At 38.8% G+C, this 3,816-nt stretch overlaps 1 long non-coding RNA gene across 4 annotated transcripts; it reads right to left on the bottom strand.

Moving 5' to 3' along the window:
- Positions 1–43: 43 nt before the first annotated feature.
- On the bottom strand, positions 44–2,487 carry LOC106297356. 4 transcript variants are annotated; one of them, XR_001261431.1, is made up of 6 exons: positions 2,220–2,487; positions 1,953–2,113; positions 1,105–1,204; positions 934–1,025; positions 517–794; positions 44–414 (listed from the first exon to the last, which is right to left on the bottom strand). It is a non-coding gene; the product is annotated as an uncharacterized LOC106297356 (long non-coding RNA). The 4 variants fall into 4 exon arrangements; XR_001261432.1 differs by having other exon boundaries at positions 517–664; XR_001261430.1 differs by having other exon boundaries at positions 517–1,025.
- Between the last annotated feature and the right edge of the window lie 1,329 nt (positions 2,488–3,816).

The following is a 3,816-nucleotide window of genomic DNA, read 5'->3' as shown; positions in this document are numbered from 1 at the left end:
GCAAAAATGCACCTTATACTTCATATATTTATTGTCGGTGTGTACTGAACATAAGAAAATAATTTCAAAAAGGAACATTACAAAGACAATTACAATCTACAAAGATAACATGTGTTAAAATAATGTGTGATTATGATAACAATGTTTAGCATCAAAGGAGACAGTGATTTTCCGAAGAACCTGTCATAATAACTTCATGGGTCATAGTGAAAGCAAAACATACATAACAATGGACCATATCACCACGATTCGTCATAGTGGAATTGACGCAACACGATTTCACAAACTCAACGGGCATCGTCTGCTGCTCAGGTTCCAACCACTATCATCCTCCTCATCTTCTTCATTCAGCAATGCCTCTGCACCGTAAACATCTTGAAACGTCATCTCTCCTCTTGAAACCATAGCTCTTTTCTGCATAAGAAATTAACAGATACATGAACCCAAAAAAATTCGTGGCAGAAAAGTTATACATAGTGAGGAAAATAAATGGTTTTAAGTTATGGATGATGATACCCCAGTGTGTTCATTTCCAAGCTCATCTGGATGAGTTTCTTCACCACCATTGCCATGTTTTCTTTTTGAACCCAAAAAGAACTCTGAAGAGAGTTTCTACACCAATGTTACCTCACCAGTGACCGAAACTACTAACCATCAATTTTCTCTGGGCCAAAGTATAAGCAAAAAGGGTAGCTTTTTAAATAATGTGGAGAGACAATCCAAAGCCAAACTTAATGTCAATTATATAGACCCCACATGTGAACACAATATCTGCAGCTTTTGGATCGCCAACCCTAGCCAACAAATTTGATAAGAATATATGTAGAGATGAGAAGATGATATAAACTCTATATAAGAAGAATTTATATTCACATTTGACAGTAGCTGATGTCTATGACAATCACATATTCTTTAGTGAGTAAAAGAACTTACATTAGCTTCCGATGCTGGATTTACTTTGCCGTTTACGGTGAATGTTCCACAAAGAAGAACAAATATGATGTTCAAAGTATGCAATGGGAGGCCTAATAAGCCAATATTAGAAAATGGATTCGTTACATGCGAATTAATGTACAACACATCTTGGAAAAAAATCAATAATACCTTGATAGATCCATTATTTGTTCCTTCTTTAGCATTCATTTACTTTGGTTGGTGCCTGTCTTCAGACATGGAAATTGTTATTTGCTGCAGAGAAGGAAAGCTGCAACCAAATCCCAAATTCTCGATGGTGTTAGGTCACTAAGGGATCAATGTACTGTTAATTTACTTCTAATAGTGTATCTGTGCTTCTTAGTTTCATAGAGGTTATTTCTTAAAGCAAGAGACCACCCGAGAATCTGTGTGTTCTGTTAGGTATGTATGAAATAATGAGATGTCCAACCCTCGGTAAAGTTTTCTGTCTCACTCAAAATGTTTGTTATGTTCTCGAATCTGAATGTATCACAATCAAAGACAGTGAACCGTACTTAGCTACATAACAAAGAGACTGAAGAGTACATGAAACAGAACATCAAAGATGGAGAAGTTGAGGACATAAAACGAAGAAAATTCAGGCGAGAGATCTTTATTCCACAATGGTCTAAGCCAAGGGTAGATCCTTTCTTTACAAAGACTACATTACTTCATCAGTTTGGTAGAAAATCAAGATGGTAATGAGCCCAGAAACTTGGGAGCAGAGATATATAGATAGATCGAAGCTAAAGACTTCTACATGTATTAATGATCTACATATATTTTCTCTGTTTGCTCGTTTGATTAAATGAATTGACAAACTGACAAAAAAAAACTTGAATCTTTGACATGTATAAGCTTTCTGATAGGTTACACAAACGCACGAATTGTCGAAGAATGCGAGAATCAGAACCAATTGGAAAAGGGAAGAATCAGATGATTAATATACTCAAAATCTATGCCTGAAAAACATTAAAAACTCAAATGACTAATCATACCTTCACTTGTAAATGTTAAAGGAAAAGGGAATGGTTTGTTTTGGAAATCGCCGGGGCTACCTTGGCATCAAGGAGAAGCATACGACGCCCATAAGCTCGCGACCTCTTTTCACTTTCTTGGCCTCCCAGACGGCCTTGGACGGTGGTGCTACAGCTACCATCTTTCAAACAATAAGGAAGAAATATGAGTTAGCCACTCTGCTCAAAGAAGAAGGTTTTTAAGTGTTGTGAGGAGTGAAAGGATGATGTTTACGGATGAATGTATACCTTTTTATAGCAAAATATTGACCGACCGGAAGAGAAGTGCATTGAATGAGGAATCTTGGTAAGAGTGGGGAGAATGAGTTAAAACCATCAATCAAAGCATCTGTAACGGTCTGGAGGAAAGGAACCTCAAACGAATGACGATTCATGTAACTTAAAACTCCAGAAACTCCATAGTCCGTTGACCTAATCAAAGCTCCCACAACATGATGAACCCTAGAAATCCATGGTCGCAATGTCTGAAGAAGGTGAAGGTAAGAATTCGACTTTGATTTTGTTTTGTTATGAGCCCATATAACGTTAGTCCAAGCCGGCTTGTCTTCGTAAAACCCATAAACGATCCAAACAAAACGCAGCGTATGATTGTAAAGGACACGTGTCACTCCCAAAATACATGAATTGTTGACGTGGCCTCACCGGAGAGTCACAAACATTTTTTTATAATAATAGAGATAAAACAATAGTTGACTGAAAGCCCATTTCGCATTAGGAGGAATTAAACGGAAAACATCACAAACTTTTTCATTGTAAGCTATATACCCAGATTTAAACACATTTAGTGTTATATCGTATACATGTTATTTTAATGGTCCTAGCCTGAACCCTGGATTTTGCTCAATCGCCTCCGCCTTCGGCACAATCTCTCTCTCTCTCTCTCTCTCTCTCTCTCTCTCTCTGCATCTATAAGATTATAATTCCAACTTTCCTTAATAAAAACCCTAAGCTTAGTTATTCCCTTTTTAAGCACCAAAACTCCAAAACATTTGTTATTGAACAAACACTTGTTCAATATAAAACTGCAATTTACTTTTAAAAACTCTTAAAACATCCTTACTTAACAAATCATATTAGAATCTCTAGGTTCCCTAGCTCCCTGTGAATTCGATCCCTAAGTACTACAACTCGACCTCTTATTTGAGAGAGTATAAATCACTCTTAGGGTAATTTGAGCGGTATCAAATTTGGTGCCATTGCCGGGGAGCTTTGATTGCCTATTTTCTAATTCTTGTTAAGTATTCTTACATAATTTTTTTTTCTTGGATTTTCGTACATGCCCAGCAGTACCAGAAGCAACAAGGAATCCCAACTGATATTCTCACCAGATCTTGCAAGTTTGGAACGCACGATCCGTAAGGAAGCGCGCTCCCTATCGACCGACAACAACACTTTCATGTCGCTCGATTCTGCTCAACCACTATCGACCCAGACACCAGTTTCGTCGACAGATTCTCGCTCACCCTTATCGATCGACAACACAAACCTTCCGTCGACCGATACCCTTCACCCGACATCGATCGACATTCCATCTCGGACATCGATCGACACTGAACCGCGAGCAATGATTGCGCCTTTGATACTTGTTTGGGACGACAATGGAGACCTGCATGACCAGGAGGGTCATCTGCGTAATGCTGCAGGTCAGAGAATATATGCTCAGGGGGCTGCAATCCCTAAGCCTGTTGCTATTACTACATGTACTACCTTACCTGTAGATGAGGCTGCGCAACCCAGGACGTTGGCTGACTACAACCGTCCAGATCGCTCCTCCACCACCATATCAGCGATCCTTCCTCCTACCATTGAGAGGGATTTCGAGCTG

Source organism: Brassica oleracea, chromosome C1 (assembly GCF_000695525.1).
Source record: "Brassica oleracea var. oleracea cultivar TO1000 chromosome C1, BOL, whole genome shotgun sequence".
NCBI lineage: Eukaryota > Viridiplantae > Streptophyta > Magnoliopsida > Brassicales > Brassicaceae > Brassica > Brassica oleracea.
Note: the sequence above shows the minus strand (reverse complement) of the source record. Positions and strands in the feature narration are given on the sequence as shown.